This window comes from Panthera tigris, chromosome D3 (genome assembly GCF_018350195.1).
Source record: "Panthera tigris isolate Pti1 chromosome D3, P.tigris_Pti1_mat1.1, whole genome shotgun sequence".
Taxonomy (NCBI): domain Eukaryota; kingdom Metazoa; phylum Chordata; class Mammalia; order Carnivora; family Felidae; genus Panthera; species Panthera tigris.
This window is the reverse complement of record NC_056671.1, coordinates 61594836-61617295: the sequence shown is the minus strand read 5'-3', so window position 1 is coordinate 61617295 and position 22460 is coordinate 61594836.

The window sequence follows — 22460 nt, the reverse complement described above, 5'->3', positions numbered from 1 at the left end:
TTAAATATTTTCCCCTTATTCCTATATACAATGAAACATTAAGTTCTGTCCATACTACTGCCATGATATTGCTTATATATTTTTTCTTTCAATTCTCACTGCCACCTGCCACAAAGCAGTTATTTAGCTCTGCTCTGTACCTTTACTGCAATCTTCTTTTTAACTAGTCTAATTCCTATCTCTCCCATCCCATCCATTTTTAAATAATACAGCCTGATATATCTAATGCCTGATACTGACATTGGTTGCATCAATCCTTGCATAAAAACTTTATAAATTCCTCACTGTCTAAAGAGGAAAATCCAAATTCTTGACAATGCATTTGAAGTGATTATACTTTTCTAGCCTCATTTCTCTCCATCTTTTTACATACTCTAAGATCTAGATCAGTGTATAAAACTGTTTGCAGTTATTGTTCAAACATGCTTGAGGAATATGCAATTTCCATCTGTAGTGGTGGCTAACCAAGATGGTGATTCACTAACAGAGAGGGATGGGCAAAGAGGATCAGATCCGTTTCTCAAGAGGTGTATCCCTTCTTCATATCTTACAGGTTCTGCTTTCCTCTTCTACACTTCTCCCTTTCTTCAAATTTTCTCTATCCCTGCAATATACAATGATCTTCCCTCCATTTCTTTCCATCCAAATGTGGGACTCACCTTCAATGTTCCATTGAAAGTTAAAATAAATATAAAATATAAATTGCTTAAAATTTAATTTTTTTTTTTTTTAATTTTTTTTTTCAACGTTTTTTATTTATTTTTGGGACAGAGAGAGACAGAGCATGAACGGGGGAGGGTCAGAGAGAGAGGGAGACACAGAATCGGAAACAGGCTCCAGGCTCCGAGCCATCAGCCCAGAGCCTGACGCGGGGCTCGAACTCACGGACCGCGAGATCGTGACCTGGCTGAAGTCGGACGCTTAACCGACTGTGCCACCCAGGCGCCCCAAAATTTAATTTTTAAACTGTGTTATAAATCATATTCCTGAAAATTTTAATAGAGCACACTGGCTGTTCACCAAAATCTGCTCCCTATTTTGGGGCCTCATCTAGGAGGCATTTTCCAGCATTTAGGCCTAGCCTCATGACTAAGTATCTTTAAGGAAGGTAAACAGATAATGCTATATGCCATTTACAAATCTATAAAAGCTTTTAGGTGTGTTCCTCTTTAAATACTCTTTCTGTGTTCTTTCTTGTCTGCTAGGAAAATGACAATGGCGGAGCCACCAGATGGAAGGAGTTAGGGGATCAGTATTAGTATCAGAAAGGTTTCTCCAGAGAAACAGAATAAGTAGGGCATGAATATATATAATCATATATATGTGTGTATATCATATATATGTGTTGACATATATATGGAAATGAAAAATATATAAAGATATTTATTTCGAGGGATTGACTCATGTGATTGTGGGGCTTGACAAGTCTGAAAGTAGTAGGGTAGGTCTGGAGGCTAGAAACTTAGGCAGGATCTGATGCTATAGTCTTGAGGCCGAATTCCTTTCCCTTTGGGGAAACCTAATTTGTCCTTAAGGCCTTTGCACTTTTAAATGAAGTCTACCCACATTATGGGATATAATCTCCTTTATTTAAAGTCAACTGATTGTGGATGTTAATCACATCTACAAAGTACCTTCACAACAGCACTTAGAATAATGTTTGATTGAATAACTGGGTACTATAGCCTAAGCTGGCATAAAACTATCACCAGGTTCCTACCACTGTGTAGAAATAAGCTCCCTTGATAATCTGAGCACACACATAGAAACGTTATGTGAGCAAGAACTAAAAGTTTATTGTTAACACCACTGAAATTTTGAGATTTGTTACCTTGGCTAAGCCTACCCCAAATAATATACAAAACATTGCTAAATAGAGATCTTTCCAGGACTACGTCCAAGAATAGAAAAAACAAACTTGTAATTAAACATTAAATATTGATATGCTAGTATATTTTACTCTGAGCTTAAAGTTGTTTATTTAGCAAGTTAAACACTTGTTAAAATGTGGGTGATACTTTAATTTAGCCAAGATGGACACATTTTTAAAGATGGCACTATTTAAAGGTGAATATCTACCAACCTTCATTCTGGATTGTTACCTCTTTGAAATTAGTGGTGTGAATTTTACTGAGGTTTCAAAAATGTTGTGATTTTGGATTAAATGTTTCCAGAAGGGAGATTGCTATTAGCTTGGCTCTAAGCTCTTGCTGTAGTTCTCAAGCAGTTAAAGGGGCAAAGATGTTTTAATCATGTGGTTTTAGGATGTAAACCTCAAAATTGTTTGGACAATTGCTGGCCTGATTTGGTTGATACTCAGCCAAAATCTATGAGCCCATATTCACTGGTATTAACTGTATTTACTATTATCAGAATGAAACTCAAATCATTCAGTGTGTAGCCCTAATAATAATCCTATATGACTAGGGGCTGCTTCTTCAACATTATTTCCACCTAATTTATAATCAAGATGTTCAATTAATAATTTCAGCACTTTATGCAGTGTTAAGTCAGCTGAAAAATATGTGATTTTTCCACTTTTCATTTTTCACAATGCTGAGGAATGCATAATAACCTGACAAAGTGGGGATGCCAGGAAAGCAACAACTATTAACAGACTAATGGGAAAAGGAAAGGATTTTAAAAGAAAAACTGAAAAGTTGATTGAGTTGTGTAAAAATGTAAAGGCACAAAACTATTGCAAAAATAAAGCAGCTATATCTACTATACTTTTTCTTTAGTTATTAACGATTCCTTCAAAAAAGAAAATTGATCCAGAAATAGGAAAGACAGTCACTCCTTTGAGTGCTTTCTCCACAGCTGCTGCCAGAGGTCTACTGAAATCCGTACAGTTGTTTTGATTTTGTCCATGTTTATTTGGACTATTGTTGTTTGTTTCTCCATCCCCCTTTTGAGTGCTATCTTCTCTTTTTTTTATATATAAATTTATTGTCAAATTGGTTTCCATACAACACCCAGTGGTCATCCCAACAGGTTCCCTCCTCACTGCCCATCATCCACCCTCCCCTCCCTCCAGCCCTCCATCAACCCTCAGTTTATTCTCAGCTTTTAAGAGTCTCTTATGGTTTGGCTGTCTCCCTCTCTAACTCTTTTTTTTCCCTTCCCCTCCCCGATGGTCTTCTGTTAAGTTTCTCAGGACCCACATAAGAGTGAAAACATATGGTATCTGTCTTTCTCTGTATGACTTACTTCACTTAGCATAACACTCTCCAGTTCCATCCATGTTGCTGCAAAAGGCCATATTTCATTCTTTCTCACTGCCAAGTAGTATTCCATTGTGTATATAAACCACAATTTCTTTATCCATTCATCAATTGATGGACATTTAGGCTCTTGCCATAATTTGGCTATTGTTGAAAGTGCTGCTATAAACATTGGGGTACAAGTGCCCCTATGCATCAGCACTCCTGTATCCCTTGGGTAAATTCTTAGCAGTGCTATTGCTGGGTCATAGGGTAGATCTATTTTAAATTTTTTGAGGAACCTCCACACTGTTTTCCAAAGTGGCTGCACCAGTTTGCATTCCCACCAACAGTGCAAGAGGGTTCCCATTTTTCCATATCCTCACCAGCATCTATAGTCTCCTGATTTGTTCATTTTAGCCTGAGTGCTATTTTTTATATTATTAAGTTAACCAATTAACAAATATTAATCCAGGAATTATTCATTATTAATTTGAATAATAGTTGTGTAAAATATTTCTGTCAGTGCTAAAGTGATAAAAAGAGAAGATATAACAAATAATTTAATAATGGTCACCATTTCACTATGGTAAGTGCTTTATATGTACTCACTTCATTGAATTCTCACAATCCTATGAGGTAAATGCAAACAAAACTGTATAAAGTTAAGATTTAGAAAAGTTACATTTAGGGGTGTCTGGGTGACTCAGTGGGTTAAACATCCGAACTTGATTTCAGCTTACGTCATCATCTCACTGTTTATGAGATCGAGCCCCAGGTTGGGCTCTGTGTTGACAGATTGCTGGATTGCTCTCTCTCCCTCTCTCTCTCTCTCTGCCCCTCCTCTGCTTCTGTGCACACTTCATGTTCTCTCTCTGTCCCTCAAAATAAATAAACATTAAAAAAAGTTACACGTCAGCTGTGCTTTAAACATGAGTGTATGGGAGAACCACCTTTTAAATGGATAATAATTATTCTTAAAAGCAGTGATTAGTTTAGTTTGACTGAAGGGTGTAGTCAGTGTACAGAGTTTTAAGAGATAAACATGGAAGAGAACTTGAGGGCTTTGTACTACATATACTACTACAATAAGCCTATACAATAAATACTTGGCTCAAAAAAATACGCAAACCTCACAGTTAGATCTTTCAACAACTGAATCATTTAAGTTAAAGTGATACACAGCCGCCATGTTGGCATTTAAGGGAGAGTAAATAAGACTTATTCTAACATTTACCATTTATATTATATTGGGAATACATTTCCATTTTCCTCATATAATTAATGAGTGTCCTTGCAAGAATAAAACACACAGGCAGCCCCCTTAAGGGAATCATTCTCGTCCAGGCAGGCCTAGATGAAGCACCATCTGTGAGTGAGCGTCTGGAGTTGGGAGTGAGGGCTGGAGGGGCAGGTAGAGAGGAAACTCGAGGGCACCAGGCACCTGAGAGAGGGGTGGTAATAATGAAATAAAGGTCATTGGAAAAAGTAGACTTGGCATAAGAAATTTACCCGGTCACAGTATATTCAGGGTCTGTTCTGTTTTCTCGTAGACATCAAGGTTGTGTCGGAAGAAGGAGACCACTTTAAAAAGAGGACTAAATTAGGAACAGTATTCTAACTTCACAGCTCTATAGCCTTGTCTGGGAGATTCGGAAATTATTTCACTATCCTGATCTAGGCTTAGAGCAGTGTTAGATAAACTGCTTCTGAGGCATAGCCACTACTTGAACAAAACATGAACAAGCAGATGAGAGAAGGGCACATGATCACCAGAGATAAAAACTTGCTTGCTTTCAATTTTTTTATTTTTCTTTTGAAAGGGAGAATTTTTAGAAATGCTTGAGTTCAGGAAAGTGACATATGCAAATGAGAAGAAACTTTTGGAGAACGTTATCCCAACTCTCCATTTATTTTTATATTGAAGATAATTTTATATTTATTTATAAATGTGGAAACTGAGGTCCACACAAGCTTAGTGACTTGCAAGAAGTGACAGCAAATTAGTAACCATGTTTTCAAACAAATATCCCACTAGGCTACACTGCCTCTAAAATCAATCCAAAGAAAGAATTTTGCTTTTTTCCTAAAGATACAAGGACAACATGAAGATTTTATGTTAAAGCTATGAAAGTTTCTGTTGATGCTACATCGACTTTGTACATGATTGGCTCTTACTGATGAAGCAGGAAATTCATGATGGAAATTAATTTCGTTGATATCTAAGAAGCCAGACACTCCTTGCAAAGTAAAACAAGAGATACCATTGATTCTGTTGAATATTTTCCAATGCCTAATGTAGTGAGAAGTCTAAATCTTGAGAAGGTAGTGCTATAGATTTTTTTGTTAAATAGAAAAAAATTTATTTTTTTAATACACAACTCCTGAAGTGAAATTACTTTTTATGTAAACTCAGCCAAGCTGTTTGGAATTAGTTATTGTAAGATGGCCTCAATCGTTTTCAAGTCAGTTGAGAGTGAACTGTTGTTCCCCTATTAATAATTTTGAGCCCGGTTGGCTCAGTCGGTTGAGTGTCCAACTTCAGCTCAAGTCATGATCTCACAGTTTGGGAGTTTGAGCCCTGCCTCGGGCTCTGTGCTCACAGGTCAGAGCCTAGAGCCTGGTTCAGATTCTGTGTCTGCCTCTTTCTCTGCACCTCCCCCGCCCATGCTCTGTCTCTCAAAAATAAATAAACATTAAAAAAATTAAAAAAAATAATTTCTAGTCTGTTAACAGTGTTCAGGAAGACTTGGGACACCTATAACATGATTTGAGGGGTGCCAAATTTTTTTTTACTCTTTCCAAATCCCTTTCCCCTCCATTGTCATCAATGCTTGAGATTGAATCTTTGTACATTTACACTTTGGATCTCAAAGTGTTTCGTCTTCCAGAGTTCGCTTTTGAAATGCAAATACCCACAATGAGCTAATACTTTGAGCTCTTATCAGCTGAAAAGCCTCTGGAATGATTTCAGAGTGAGCCGGAAGCACATAGCCTCCTAAAGATTAAAAAAAAAAAAAAAGGGAAGGGCACCAAAGGTTGGAAAGGAATGTACTGAAAACTGGGAACTGGGGCCATAAAAAATGAACCTTCCAGGAAGCATAATTTTGCCTGAGGCTCATTCTGACCTCAGGAGGGACAATATGGGTTGACAGGTACATTAGTGTTAGAATTTTTCCACAAATGTCCTTCGTGGTATTAAATATCACAAGTACTTTAAATAAATTTCTTTCTCTACAAAAAATATTTAATAATTGCTTACATGATATGCACCTTGATGCATTGAAGGATTATTCAAAATCTTTTGTATTTGGGATAATGACTTCCAAAGCAGTTACCATCCTGTGTTACTCAAATGCAAACACTTTGTCACTATGGGAGTATTAAGTATTAAATATGTAAAAATCATAGGAAGATGGTGATATAACCAAATTTAAGAATCCCAATCTCAGTCTCTAATGATTCCTAGGGCAAATGGGTAGATGCTGTGAATATTTTTTTTAAGTTTATTTATTTATTTTGAGAGAGAGAGGGAGAGCACAAGTAAGGGAGGGGTAGACAGAGGGAGAGAGAGAGAATCCCAAGCAGGCTCCACATTGTCAGTGCAGAGTCTGACACCAAGCTTGAACCCACCAACTGTGAGATCATGCATGACCTGAGTCGAAAACAAGAGTTGAATGTTGAACCAACTGAGCCACGCAGGCACACTATCCCTGATTTCAATGTTCAATGTGTGTATGTATGTGTATATATATACGTATACATATATATATATATATGTATACGTATATATATACATATATGTGTAATTTATTTATTTATTATTAATTAACTTTATTTATTTTGAGAGCGCACTCATGCAGTGACAGAGAGGAGGGATAGAGAGAATCCCAAGCAGACTGTGTGCTGTCAGCATGGAGCCTGATGCCATCTCAGATCATGACCTGAGCTGAAACAAAGAGTTGGACACTTAACTGACTGAGCCACCCAGGGGCCCCTAGATGCCTCAGATTTTAATTGAAATGCTGTATGTTTCTTAGTCTTTACTAAGCCAACATATGTGGCTTTTAAAGATTCCACAGAGGTGGGTAATAGATGTATGCCAAGGCAAGCAGAATGATTGAAGCCTGTCATATCCTGCTATATGCCTTGTAGCATCCTGATGTCTGGCTTTTGCCCCACCCCTCAACTGATGGTAGTTTCACAAAGATCTTTGGTAACTTCTTAGTAGGCATGACAGTCAGGCTTAGGGCTTGATTTTGTTCCTGCTTCTTTGTCTTTGGCATGTATACTTCCAACCATCTTCCATTTCTATAAATTTTCTTCTTAGTTCTAATGGCAAGGAAGTATTCTGATATATTTACATCTCTGTTCTTTATCTGCTTTTCCCTATTTTGTTATCTACATATAGATTTGTTCATAATATTTGGATTCTGGGTCTTCCATTCTTATGAGAAATTGTAAAACCTTTAATCCTAAAATTTAAATTAGGAAGGTATTATTTTGTCAATGCACCTGAGGTCAAGGAGAAAAAGAAATGACTTTTTGCAAGTAATAGAAGAGTAGTTTTCAATTGGCCACATGCCATTCAACCTCACAATTGCAAACACATTTATAGTGACAAGTAATCCTTAAACTCTCTTTTTCTGGGATTTCTTTTCTAGCCACATCTATGAAGCTTCCACCTTGGATGGATGTACTAACAATCTCAAAATTAGGATACCATAAATTTATTTTTTCCCCCAATCTCTCTTCAAGAGTCATGATTGCAGTTAATAAAATCATAATTCTTTTCGGGGACCTGGGTGGCTCAGTCAGTTAAGTGTCCGACTTTGGCTCAGGTCATGATCTCACAGTTCGTGAGTTCGAGCCCTGCATCAGGCTCTGTACTGACAGCTCAGAGCCTGGAATCTGCTTTGGATTCTGTGTCTCCCTCTCCCTCTGTCCCTTCCATGCTTATGCTCTGTCTCTCTCTCTCAAAAATAAATAAACATTAAAAATCATAATTCTTTTCATAAATTTCTTTTCATAATTCTCCATCAGACTCAAACCATTGGAATGTCCTTTTCTTCATTTCCCACATTCATTCACTGAATCTTTTCAGTACTTGATTTGTAAGGTTTCTTATATCCATGTTTTCCTCATTACCAGACTACTAGTTCTAGCCCTTAAATATTTGTGTGTAGAGCAATTTTGTGCATATATTTACTGGACACCTAAAACCTAGATGTGGGAAATTCATTGCTGTGTAGACAGAGATCTTACCCTCTAAGGAGTTGATAGTCTAATAAACTCTGGTTTGATTCCTTTCTGTTTACCCTGTCTCTAATATATTTTGCCTATTACTTCCTTTTTATTTAATCAGTACACCATTTGAAACATGTTTCCTTCATGTTTTTACCACTTTTACTATTAACCTATTTTAGAGAGGTTGACAATTATTTGCATTTTGAAGACTACAGTTGTGTCCCAGTGTCTCCCTCTAATATTATCACCTGTTTTATTTTTCATAAAATCTACTGTCATTAGACTTTTCCATTACTCTGTCTCTCAAACATGCCACATGTAATTTATCCCCACGGTTCTTGATGACTAGCTTGTCATCACTGATGTGAGCCTAAAATTCTTGCCTCTTCCATGGAGCCTTCCCTCTGTACCCTATACAACCTTAATAACCTTCCCAGTGATTTTTTTTCCCCATCTTCCATCCCCATCCAACATTGAGGCTTCCGTTCATTTTTTTTTCTTTCAAACAAGTCACTGTTTCAAAATCTGTACATTTTAATTATTTGTCTTGTTTATGGAGTACCTCCATATTACGAGGTGAGTTTGAAGAGGTCAGGGACTTTTGTCCATTTTGCTCACTATTAATCATCAGTGCCTGAAATAGATTGTGTCGTATATTAGGCACTCAACTGTGCTCGCTTCAGCAGCACATATACTATATTAGGCACTCAACAAATCCTTTTAGAATGAATGAATGGATTAATTATAGTAATTCAACCTTTCAGATCTTTGATTTTCTAGTATGGAAAATGATTATTTGTTATATATGTTTTATATATGTGTTTTTGTGTGTGTGTGTGCACATGCATGTATACGTATATACATGATTTTTTAATGTACATAATGTAAGTAAATCTTTACTTTGGATTTAATTATGTATCATTAAATTAAATGGACTCTTGGCAAAAATCCAAAATCTAGTATCTTATATGTAGAATCTAGGGGAGAAGGGGTTAGAGATAAAATTTGTTTTAAATTAGAGCACTTCCTCAGATTAGGGATTCTTAATCTTTTTTGTTGTTCCTGTTCCACTATTGACCCACTAAGAAGACTTTTTAGATTTTCTTTTCCTATTTGCTTTCCTCCCTCATAAAATTTTAAGACCACAGATACACTATTTATGTATTGTTGGCTTTTAAGGGCAATAATTATTGTAGTATCTAAGATTTTTTTTTCTCATTTTCTCCTCAAAACAATTTTCACTTCTTGGGGGCATTATTGTTTCCATTGAGAATGTATGCCTCAGATAATAAAAGAAATGTATTTTAAAATGAAAGCAAGCATATGTCAACTCCTGTGGTTAATAATGTTCCTATGCTGGGGCACCTAGGTGGTTCAATCAGTTAAGTGTCCAACTTCGGCTCAGGTCATGATCTCGTGGTTCATGAGTTCAAGCCCTGTGTCAGGCTTTTGTGCTGATAGCTGAGAGCCTGGAGCCTGCTCCGTATTCTGTGTCTCCCTCTCTCTCTGCCCCTCCCTGGCTTGCACTCTGTCTCTGTCTCTCTCTCTCTCTCTCAAAAAAAAAAAAAAAAAAAAAATTAAAAAATGTGGTGTTTATGCTATAGACTAACAGTTCTTGTACTTGAGTATGCCACTTAGAGGGTTTGTTAAAACACTATTTTCAGGGCCCCTCTCCCAGAGCTCCTGATTCACTAAGTCTTCACTGGGCCTGAGAACTTGTATTTCTCACAGGTTTCCAAGTGATGCTGATTGCTGCTTAGTGGATCACATTTTGAGAAGCACTGCTGCCAGAAAAAAAAAAGTTTCTAAATGTTACGTTTGAAATATTCTGCTGTTATAATAACTAAAATTTCAAGGTTTAAATAGATTATTAAAAGTCATGGCAAAATTTTTTCCTTCAAGACATTGAAACATTATGCTAGTGAATACACAGTGGATATGGCAGATACGAGGATAGAGTGGAGTTTGTTGTCTCTCAGCCCAGTGACTTCATACGTAAAAGATTCTCGTGGTAAAATTTCAGGCCAAGGGGACCTTCCTAGAGACTTTCCACTTAATTCAAGGGTATCAACCTCTTTTGTACATGTAATAGTTACTCTTATTTCCTCTTACCTCCCTAAATAAACTAGGTATTATCTCTCAAAGAAGATTTAGGGGAGTTTGTGTGAATAATGCAAAATTTCATGGTTTCTTCTAAGTGGTATAAACCCTAGGAATGCCAACAGATGACTGTAGATCAAAAATTATTTCGTCTGACTTGGTGGAACGACAAAGTGTCTAGAGAAAGATATGAATTCTAAGGTAAGTGTTTAGATAAACATATAAAGTGAGTCAATATTATATCCAGTTGAATTCTTTCAGTAGTAAATGACATAAAGTCTAAATTCAGTTTGCTTAGTCTGGATGAATTTAATCTATCAGTTGTAGGGTGAGTACATGATATATATATAGTTCTTTTTTTAAGGATAGTACCCAGAGGAGAGGTGGATTATAGAAGTTAAAATGGAAATATTTTCAAAGTCCAAACACATCTCCAAAGAATACAAAAAAATCAGTTCCTTTTTGATACTTAACAAGTGCTGTACAACTCAGTCTATCTCAAACTGTGCTTTTGTGTCTAAAAAAGCCAGGCTGCAAATTAGCACTGACTTGCCTTTATTACGCCCAGGGGTATTTAGCCCAGACTAAAATGCATGGTCTTTTACTTGCATGAACACCTTTAAGATGCAAGACAAAGTAAAATTTTAAAAATAGAGCTTCAAAGCCTAAATAACAAAGAAAACAGAAAGCCCATTTGATTTGGCCACTTCTCTATCTTAAGGATCATGCTATTGATCCATTGCACATAGATTAACTCCTATGCACTACCACTCATTGTCTGAGATAATCTTGTATTTGCCTGCACAGCATTCCACCTGGTTTCTTGGATAACAATACCCAGGAAATGAGGGAGGCTGTGGCAAAGCCCTGGATAAAGAGAGACTGCTCTTTGTTTCTCAGACCTCACTGTCTTCTCAGCTTTTCCTCCCTCTGCCTTTCATTTCTGTGTTTGCCAAAGAAAAGAATTAATAGAGTGGAAGTTTTAGATCTGAGGCAGGTTTCATTGGCATGGATGCTTTTTCCCGACCTATTCTCAGCTAAGTGGCAGGTCACTGGGAGACTGTCTATATGCTAAGTTGCTCTTTTGCTGAAGGCTTTTCTGAGAGGGGAATTATTATTTGCCAACTGCTGAAAAGCAGACATTTTATGTGTCCTTACTTTAGAAACCCTTCAAAGCTGTTTATCCCCATGTTGGGATTGAACAACAATTTAAAATGACCAGAAAAATAAGTCACACTCTGAATGTATACAGCAAGTATTCTTCATCTTCTGCTCCTATATTCAGCTTATTTCCAACCTCCCTCTTCTCTATGCCTGTAGAATGGGCATCACTTCACAGTGTGCTTAGGAGGAGAATGCATTACTATTTTAATCTGTTTTATTAATCTTTAACATATTATTATAGCCATACAGTTCTACCTGAAATGTAGTTAAGAATTCTCATCAGTTACCCCCAAGTCTCTTCCTTAGTACTCTGTGGACTACATTTTTGCAAGTCTTAAGTGAATAGTTAGGTGAGCAAATAAACACAATTATGTCCATACTCTAAATGCAATTTAAACACCTACAGAAGCTGGAAATGAGATTTCTCATGCTCAATTACACAAGGCAGAATTTCACATTTTTCAATAATCTAATGCAAAATTTCAGTGCTTGTCATTGTACAACAATAAATGGCTCCAGATTCCTCTGTTCCCCCATACCTTCCGAGTCTCATACCTCATTCTCCTATCAGATTAGTTCACTTAAGATTTAAACTATGTCTTCTTCCTCATCTATTTGAAAGAAAACATGTTTTTTCATTTTACTCAAGACTCAAGCTTGTAAAAATTCTTGGATGGAAAGGAATATTTTCATTCACGTTTTTGTTTGATCTATTTATATGTATTTTTCTTCAGTATAAATCTACTATATTCATGGATAAATATTATTTATATATACATAGATTAATGCATTCATGTCAATCGATATTTATACTTATAGGTGATGTGTATCCTTAAGTATTATTTATACACACACAGGTGTATATAGAAACACATTGTATATTCCTATGTGTGCACACTTATTCTTGTGAAATAATTAGAATATGGTGCTAAATCGCTTTTATTTCTTAGTGGGATATTTTAAACTAAGATACAGTCAGGTAAATGGCAGGGTTAAATTTGTAGTTTCAATTTGAGATTTTTAGATGTCTTCAAATTTATGAACTAATCATCAGCCAGAGGATGTCTGTTAGGATCAGAAATTAACATCATTGTTATCTAGAGAGTATAATGAATTAAACTCACATGGGAACATTTTGAAACTCAAATGAGGCCCTGAAGTATGTGCTGATCCTCTATCCTCTTCATCACCACCTCCCCTCAGGCCTTCTTCCACCTCCTTCTAAACCACTGACAATACCTTCTAAGTAGTCTGCTTCTTGGCCACATCTTGAAATTTCAGTTTTTCCTATGAAGAATACGGTAAAGGGGCATCTGGGTGGCTCAGTTGGTTGAATGTCTGACTTCAGCTCAGATCATGATCTCGTGGTTTGTGAATTCGAGCCCCATGTTGGGCTCTGTGCTGACAGCTTGGAGCCTGGAGCCTGATTCTGGTTCTGTCTCTCTCTCTCAACAATGAATAAATGTTAAAAAAAAAATGAAAAAAAAAAGAGTACAGTAAAACCTGGGTTTGCGAGTAACTTGTGATGCAAGTATTCTACAAGATGAGCAAACATTTCTGATAAATTTTAACTTGATAAGCGAGCTATACAAGTAGTATATATGAGTAGTACATGATACTGAGTGTCACATGATCACAACTGAGCCAATGGTTCTTGAAATTTGTTTTGATATACAAATGCTTTGGATTACAAGGATGTTTCCAAAACAAATTATGCCTGCAAACCAAGGTTTCTCTGTACCCTAGTTATTTTCAATATGCTTAAATTTTATCATGTCACAACTCTATGTAAAAACACTTTTCTTATGTCCCGGTGTTTGTGGGTAAAGTGAAAACACCTTAATATGTCACGTGATGACTTTTTCAAACTGAGTCCACATTTCCCTGGACAGTTGACTCGGTTTACTGTGTACATTCCCTCTTCAGACCGTACTAAAAATTTTAGTTTTCACAGAGAATGCCAGACTTTCATATCTCCCTGACTGGTCACCTCTGTTTAATGGTAGAATTCTGCCACTCTGTATCCTTTCCCAGCTTAGATGACTTTGTGAACTTCCTGATTTCATTTAATACATTTTTTATAGCAAGCTTTAGATTCATTCATCCAGCCCATATGCATTGAACTCTAGCCTAGAGTTAGAATAATAGAAAAGATAAAGTCCATGCCCTCAAGATGTTTACATTCTAGTGAGAAAAGACATATCATGGTCAAGCAAAAATATAGGAGATACATTCAAATAGTGATAAGTAATAAGGAGGGTGTAGAGCAACCAGGATGGGGGGGTAGCTACCTTTGATCTACTACACAGAAAGAGACTTGAGAGATAATGCATTTAAAGTAATATCAGAGTAAGAAGGAGGCAAACCTGCACAATACCAGGGGAAGAACATTTTGGGTGGGGATGAAGAGGAAGCAAATAAAGTGGTCCCAAAATGATCAAGTCAGATATGAGGACATTTTCCAGGTCACATAGGACTTTATAAGCTATGTAATATCTATGAATGAATTTTTTTTATTTTATTCTAATTGAAATAGTAAGCCACTGGATGGTTTAAACTGTGTATGTTGAGGAGGGGCTCCATATATTCAGTTACATGCTTTCAAAAGATTATTCTGGCTTTTGTGTAATACCAGTGAAGAATTGACTGTGGAGAGGAGCAGAGAAACTGGGTAGAAAGCCCTTTCAGTAGTCCAGATGGCAGATGATAGTAGTTTGGATGAGAGTTATAGTAATGTACATGGTAAGAACTGAATAGACTCTAGATACATTCTACAAGTAGGTTGATAAGAGTTGGTAATGGTGGAGGAGTGGTGAGAGAAAGCATCTAATAATGAGTCTTAGCAGCAGGGTGGATGGCAGTAGCACATATCGAGTTAATAAAGACTGACAGGAAATTAAAAAAGCAGCTTGGCAGTAAAATTGAGAGTTCTGAATTAGACATATCAATTTTGGAGGTGCTCATATATATCCAAAAGGAGGTGCCATGTATTCATTGGACATATTAGTTTAATTATCAAAGAAACAATTGAGTTGGAAATTATTTTTGAGGACTCAACATTATGGAAACTGCATTTAAATTTATGGAGTTAGATGACCTCATTTTAGCATAGACTATGAATAGAGAAAAAGGCCAAAGCCTAAGCCTAGGCCACTCTAGGATTGAGCTGTTAAGCAAAAGAGGAGGAAAAAATTTAGATTGAGAAGAAAAGAAAGAATAAAGGCGTAAGACAAACAAACAAAACAGAGTGCAGTGTCTAAAATACTTATGGGGAAAAACTGTATTCTAGGAAGGAGGGAGTGGTCAGCTGTGTTAAATGTTGGAACACGTTCATTGTGTTGAGAACAGAAGACTACAACTTGAATGTGTACAAGGTGATTTGTGACCTTGCAAAGAGCTACTTAGACAGTAGTGGAAACGTAAGTCAGATAATAGTGAATAGAGAAAGAATGAGAGGTGAGAAAATGGAGACTGTGAGTAGAGAAAACATTTTATTTGTTTCACTCTTAAAGGAGGCAGAGACTGAGGTAAAGGATGGGAAGAAAATGAGGTCAAAGGAGGATTTTTAAAATGTTACATTTAGGCATGTTTTAATAATTACGAAAAAAATCCTGTTTTAAGGGAGAACTGATAATATAAGAGAAATAGGTGAGGGGAGAATTGCAGAGTCAATGTTAGGCCTTGAGTACCAGGAAGGTGATGGGGATTCAGGTCCCATTTGGAGGGGTTGACTTTAGATAGAGGCAGCAACATCTGTTTCATAGTAATGAAGGAGAAGACAAAGTAATCTGGGCAGAGATGTATGTGAAATGATGGAACACTTTACATAGATACATAGATAAGTCCATTTTTTTTGTCTATTTTCTTAATGAAAAATGAGAGGATGTCATGAGCTGTGAGAGATGGACTGGATAGAGGGATTTGGATATTTGAGAGGAAAATAGAACATATAGTAGTTTTCTACAATGAGAAAGAAATTAGGAAGGTGTAGTAAGATTATCTTGACGTGTTGATAAATTCAAGTAAAATTAGTCAATAGAGTTATATGATCTATAATCATATTTGGCTTTTAAGTATATGTATAGAATAAGCAGTTTGTTAGATTTAACAAGACTTTTCAAGTAGGGTTTATAAACCCTAAGTAGGGCAGAGGACAGAAGTGTGAAAGGTATTTACAAGTGTGTGTTTATACTGCTTGACCACAAAACCTACATAGATTAAGAATGGAGATAAAGATGTCATTGGGATGGCAGGGAGTAGAAAAGTTGCAGTCAACTGGCTGAATGTGAAGGTCTAGTGTAAATGACCTGGAATAGCTAGGTGGTGGTCAGAAAATAAGATACTAAGATTTGATATTTCACGGCTATGGGTGATGGTAAGGTCAAGATTATAATAATGGGAGTGAATGACTCACATGATATGAATGGAAAGCTCATTGGAAATGACGAGGCCAGGGAACTGAGAAGCTAGGATTTGGGATACCTAAGTAGATTTGGGGCATTTTGAGGTAAAAGGTGAACCAGTGAGTAGGCAGCTTGAAATCAAGTTTTTGGAGGGACATACTTATTGATTCTGGCATGTTTATTTTACATTTATATTCTGTTCTCTTCCCTTTCTTTCTTTCTTCCTTTCTTTCTCTCTTTCTTTCTACATTACTAAGCAGTAACTTCTTAATGATGTGAGCACCTCCCTCGTCAAAGTTGTCTTAAAAAATCAAGGACAATACTTAGTTTATGTAAAACAAAACAAATAAAGAACAAACAAAAACCCTTGATATTTGGTAATAACCAAAGAATGAATGATTGAATAATAATACATAACATTTTAGAAATGAAGGAAGACGGGACATACATTTCAATGTATTTATCTTGTAGATAAAATAATTGAGACCTGTAAAATAAATTACGTAGGATCACATGGCTTATTAGTGCATTAAATAAGACTAGATCCAGATACTAAGACCAATGTGTTTTCCAGAAGAAAACTCTTAAATATATGCTCTGCACTTAGATTGCAACATTATCAAAAGTGGGTAAAGTGGCACGAATAGAGTTTGAATCAAAGTCTCAGTATCATTGACGAGATAGAGCTCATGTGCAAACTAACTAAGAGCCAAACATAACTTTGTCCCAACATTTTGGGCATCCACAATTCTGCTGTATTTCCTCCAAAGCAAAATTTGCAAAACTATAGTATAGCTCTGTGATTGCTCTATGTAAACTACAGGCTAGGGAAGCTAAGAATTGAATCAAAGTGTTACTTTCACAATGGGACATGAAAATCTCTGGCCAGATGTAATTGCTGGTAGAAGAGAGAACGAAATTGGACACATCAATACAACATGAGAACAATTTTGAGGGCCATGATAAAATAACCTATGATGTCAGGGCCTAGGCGGTTTCACCATGGAAAGATCACATCAGCAGAGAGAGATATGGATGAATTCTTAAATTCTTATTTTTCCCTACCCCATGATGTTGGTTGCCTTTATAATTGCATTGGTCAGTACCCAAGCACATACTAGCATCATATCAAGTTTCAAACTCCAGGTTCACAATTCTATTTCCAATGGTTCCAGCAAGGTCTTAACTATTGCTTCAATTGGAAAGATTTCTTAATTAACTTCATTTCTTTCCCTGCATTCTTCAGCTTAAGAGTTCTCAAGTGTCTTCTATGCTCTAGAATTTATTTATTTTTTAATGTTTTTTTTTAAATTTTATTTTTGAGAGACAAAGTATGAGTGAGGGAGGGGCAAAGAGAGAGGGAGACACAAAATCTGAAGCAGGCTCCAGGCTCTGAGCTTTCAGCACAGAGCCTGACATGGGGCTCGAACTCACAAGCCATGAGATCATGACCAGAGCCAAGCTGGACATTTAACTGACTGAGCCACACAGGCAACCCTAATATTTATTTTTTAATGTTTATTTATTTTGAGAGGGAGAGAGTAACCGGGTGAGGAGCAGAGAAAGAAGGAGGGAGAGAATCCCAAGCAGGCTCCACACTATCAGCACAGAGCCTGACACAGAGCTCTATTTCAGGAACCGTGAGAACATGACCTGAGCCGAATCAAGAGTTGGATGCTTAACCAACTGAGCCACCCAGGTGCCCCTATACTCTAGTAGAATTTAAAGAGCTGGTCAGTTATCATTAATAAGCATTGTTTAGTTTAGTTTAGTTTTTACTATGAGTTTTCTTGCTTAGTAATGATTCAAGTGGTTTCTGTTATCAGAAAAATAAAAATATAAATATACTGACAAGAGATTAAGAGACAGAGTAGGTGAGATGACCTTTGTTTTTCATTTTCCTTTATTTTCCCTAAGGAGTGAATTCTATCTAAGTGTTCCTAATGAGTGTATGAATGTGCACTGTTTACATTTGTGTATGTATGCATGCATGTATGTTATGGAAGAGAAAGACAATGGCATATTAATTTTATGGGTAGCCATGGCACTAGACTCAGGATGGTGAAACAAAGCAATTTAAGCAAAATTGTAAGGTCAAGAAATGTTATTTATGAAAAAAAAATAATCTGTTAAATAGAAGATATGTATGGCTGTTGGAATCAGACATTTAGGGGATAAATTCTGGATGTTCCATTTATTACTGTCTTCATTTTCCTTCCCTATAAAAAACAAACATGTTACCTTATAGATGTGTCTGGCATAGTAAGTGCTAAATAAATGTTGGTTCCTTTCTTGCATTTCCTGGACCTGAGAGATGCCCTATTATGAAATCAAATGGTCAAATAAAAAAATGCCATTTATATATCTATCTATGAATCATGACACTGAAAGTACATAAAGTATACATTATATTAAATCTATCCCTAAAATACTTAAAATTGAACTAAAAGGGAAGATATTCATAGAAATAATTACAATTGAACAAATAATAAATGCTTGGAAACCTAATCAGCTTTTCAAATAGTGCATTAGAAATGGTAAGATTACTCTGCATATTAATGCATATAAGATTGATGAAAATAGAGGTTAAAATTGTACTTACAAATTTTTAGATACTGTTGGGGGTGGAGGATCATAGTGACAATTTACTTTAACCCTCTGATTTTAAAATGAGAAAATAGAGATTCAGACATATGATGTGATTTGTCCGAATCATGGCAATAGTAAGTATTGGAGTGGTTAAGTGAAGCAAGAGCAGAAGCAGGATCTCTATGGAAGTAACATCACCAAATTATATTCAGTGGAAGAAATATATGTTCTAAGTCCATTTAATTCATTCTTAATTGCTTTAGTATACAAATATACCCCTTTGACCTACATAAAATTACTTTCAAACTTAGTCCATCTGATTATGACATGAACATTGAAACCATTGAAACATACAGAGGGTAATATATTTTGGGTGTTGTTTGAGGGAGAATGATTCATTTTTATAGCTACCTAATGAGATATATTAACTGTTGTCACTCCCACTTTTGCTGGGATATTCTGTAAATACAAAGGTTCAAAGACACTATTAGTAGTTTCAAGAGGAACTTTCAAATTGATGATTACTTTAGACTAAGGGGGCACAGTGGTTGACATCAAAGTCTGGTGTTATGTGGCTTTGGTTAATCAAATCTTTTTAGAAAAGTAATGAAAAATAGAAATATTAGATTTATGGAATAGAAGTCCTAGTTATTAAGATGTATTAGAAGCTAACTTCTATATTTTTATGGTTAGCAAAAGCTAATCCTATGTGTTACTAATGAAGTAACAAGATAAGAATGGGCTTTCTTTAGTAAGCAGTTTTAGTCACTAGTAGGTAGCTATCATATGGAATAGAGAGAGATCTGAGAAGAAACTCATTTTTCCCCAGTGACTCCTGTATTTGCAAGATCTTCCTCTTTCTGGCCTCTAGGCCAGATCCCTGTATTCTGACAAAATGTAGTCCAATGAAACACATACAGGGAAAAGAAAAAGCATTCCTACTCAAAATGGCACAGGATAAACATGTAACTCTTACCATATGAAGTGAAGTTGTCAGAAAATACTAACAGTTTCCAAAAGGACCAGGATAATTAAAATGACTTCAATGAAATCTAGGAAAGCTATATTACTAGTCTTTGAAAGCATGCTAGGCAGCTCCCCATTACACACATACATATTTTTAATTCCATCTTTATTGATGATCAAATATGATGCAACATGATAATTATATGTTATCTAAGCATGTATTTTAGGGCTTTTTTCAAGCATACTAGCATAATATGTTAGTATGGAATAAGCTTTGCCTCTCACCTAATATAACACCTCTTTCTTTCTGAAGCCCTCCTATGATACTTCAGTACATTTTTTTTAACTTAAATATATGGTGTCTTATTATTACTTGTTATTGAATCTCTATCACTTTAACTGGATTTCAGCTTTTTAATGACAGATAATGTTTTATTTTCCTTCATATTTTGTGTCCTACATAGTAACTAAGTCAGACCTTGGAGATATGGTAGTGGCCTGGGGAGATCCTATTTTTCTAAATTGAATAACATAGTCTTACTTATATCTTTTTAATCCAAAAGACAACGTTAACTGATGTTTTAGATAATGGAAGACCATTAACAACATAACACACGTTGAGACTTAAGTGTATTAGAAAACAAAAAGAATGGCGATACCTTTTTATTTTCTGGATGGCTTGACGTATGCAAGGGAGTTGAGCAGAAATTTGGGAGAGCTCTCCTTCCCTAAATTGATGTCTTCTTATTTGTATGATTCTTAATACTCTGAATAAATTATATCTAAGATGTAATTACTGTTGTAATTCATAATCTATCCAAATAGCCATAAAAACCATTGTCAGTTACCATCTATTTCCTTATCAAATAACTGTAAGTTACATCAGAAAAAGGATGGCTCTACAATACAGTTCTATGTCTATTCCAGGTAGCTCACAACAAAATTGTCACTGAATCTTTCTAATTACATCGAAAAAATGTGCAGAACACTTTTATGGAATAGAACCCTTAAATTCATCCAGTCTTAAAACTAGAAAATATTTTGGAGTAGTTAATTTTACAGAAGAGGAGAGGGTAGTCCAGAATTGGAAAATGACTTGACCAAGGGCACAGAGTCCATTCTTCAAAATCTCCATGATTGTATTATAATTGTGTAGATTCATTTGGGTGGCCCTACAATAGTGGTTTTCAAGCAGGGGTGATTTTGTCTGTCATTTGGCAATGGAGACAGTTTTGATTTTCACAATTTGTGGGGAGGTCTCTACTGGCAAGTAGTTTCATAGAAGCCAAGAATATTCATAAGCATTCTATAATGCACAGAACAGGCCCCTACAATTAAGAAATATAAGGCCCAGAATATCAACAGTGTCGAAGATAAAAACCCTATACTTCATAGAAAAGAAAAAAACAAAACAAAATCTTGTGTGATTTATGTGATCCCTCTCTCTCAAACTAACTTCTGTGCTTTCCTATTCCGTACCCATGGCCATGTATATGTCTATCAACTCCCATTGTCCTACAATTCATTCTCACACACATTAAAATGGGAGTAGTGGTAAGGATGGATGGGATTTACTGCTGGGAAAAACAAGGTTGAACTTCATGGCCGTATCCAAATTCTATTATTTAAAGGAGGTTTAAAGAACCCCAAAATCTTCTCCATAATTGTTTTTTTCTTAGAAACCACGCACTTATAAGTAAACTCAGTTGTGGAAACATTTTGGAAATACTAAGGAATTTTGCTGTTAACATAAGGCACCAATAAACAATAAAATCTAGGACTTAAGTGGGAACATCAAAATGCTTGCCTCGGGCTCCATTCTGACCTATTCCATTTTTTAAGCCTTTATATATTCAGTCTTCATAGCATCTCAGTGTAGTTAATTGTTGAGGATACCATTTGTCACTAAGTAACAATTCTAGACTCTTAATAAAACTTATGTCTGATGGTTCATAAAACCAAATCACAGGTCCCTTAAGACAGACATTGGGGTCCAAATTAAACATAAACAAGTTTTTTTTTCCTATAAGATATTGGTATTACTGGGTTCTTTAGGCATATTTACATTTGATATAGGAAGTGAAGATTCAAGATGAGGATCCAGATTCTCTGGTTTAATCAGCAATGTGAGGTTGATTCTTATCACTTCCAAATTTCATTCTTTATCATCTTTTCTCCCTATTCTTTTTCGATGGATTAATGTTGTCAATTCTCTCCTTATAACCCATCCTGCTCTTAGGAAAGGATCTTTCTTAATATTAATGGAGTCTGATATGTTATTTGTCCTGAGGATATATGTGTTTTGATTGATGAATATGAAGCAGATAAGGAAAGTTTTTTGAAGGACAGTTGGTAGTCTATCTTACCTACTATAGGTTTAGTCAAGCTAGCCTGGGGTAGAAGTTAGTTTGGGGAGAATAATGGAGGAGAGGATTTAATAGATATTGTAAGACTAGATTCTGGATTCTAGAAGAAATTAAGCTTTGAAGGTAATTGGGAAGGTCATGACTAAGTCAGCATGTTGTGAAGTTGGATAAAGTGTGACATGACAAGTAGAATTGGGTAAGGAAGAAATCATAAACAGAATAATCATGTATTAAGATACTTTCTGCCTCTGTTCCCTTACTATATTCTGATTTCTGTCCAAAAGCCCTTTCTCTCCCTTTCTTCCATTTCCAACTTTTTTTTTTTTCTTAAATCTCCTGTATTTCTAGACCTGTAATGTGAAGTAGATACTCATTGAGACTTGTTTGACTGACTGGTTATGTCTTCTTGTTTCACCTCCATT